Source organism: Crocuta crocuta, unplaced genomic scaffold (genome assembly GCF_008692635.1).
Source record: "Crocuta crocuta isolate KB4526 unplaced genomic scaffold, BGI_CrCroc_1.0 scaffold132, whole genome shotgun sequence".
NCBI lineage: Eukaryota > Metazoa > Chordata > Mammalia > Carnivora > Hyaenidae > Crocuta > Crocuta crocuta.
In genome coordinates this window covers 3,154,207-3,154,551 of record NW_027528611.1, presented here as the reverse complement: position 1 = coordinate 3,154,551, position 345 = coordinate 3,154,207, and the positions used below count along the sequence as shown (strand labels likewise).

Here is a 345-nt window from a genome sequence, read left to right as displayed (position 1 = left end):
CCCTGCTGAAGACCCACTGTGTGGGATGAGGAGGGTCCCAGACCCAGGAAGGGTGTGGTTTCGACTTCCCTAAAAGATAACTCACAAGGAACCTAAACATGGGGGCAGGGACTGTCCCGGGCATTGTGAGGAGGAAGGGAGGCTGGCTGGCAAGGGAACAGCTGAGAAGGTGCCTGGCCAACAGCCTTGCTCAACCCCACCGGCTCCTCCATCCCACTTCCTGTTCCTGCACCTCCCGGCCCCACAGCAGCCCATAAACCACCCACACGCCTGCCCCTGCCCTGGCCCACATCGCAGATGGGCCAGGGCTCTGTAAACTCTGAGCTCCCCGCACACGCCAGGCTG

At 62.0% G+C, this 345-nt stretch overlaps 1 protein-coding gene across 3 annotated transcripts in view; it reads right to left on the bottom strand.

The window, feature by feature from the left end:
- Positions 1–345, bottom strand: part of TEAD3 (TEA domain transcription factor 3) — a 20,179-nt gene that overhangs the window by 12,561 nt on the left and 7,273 nt on the right. The gene's annotated exons all lie outside the window — the stretch shown is intronic.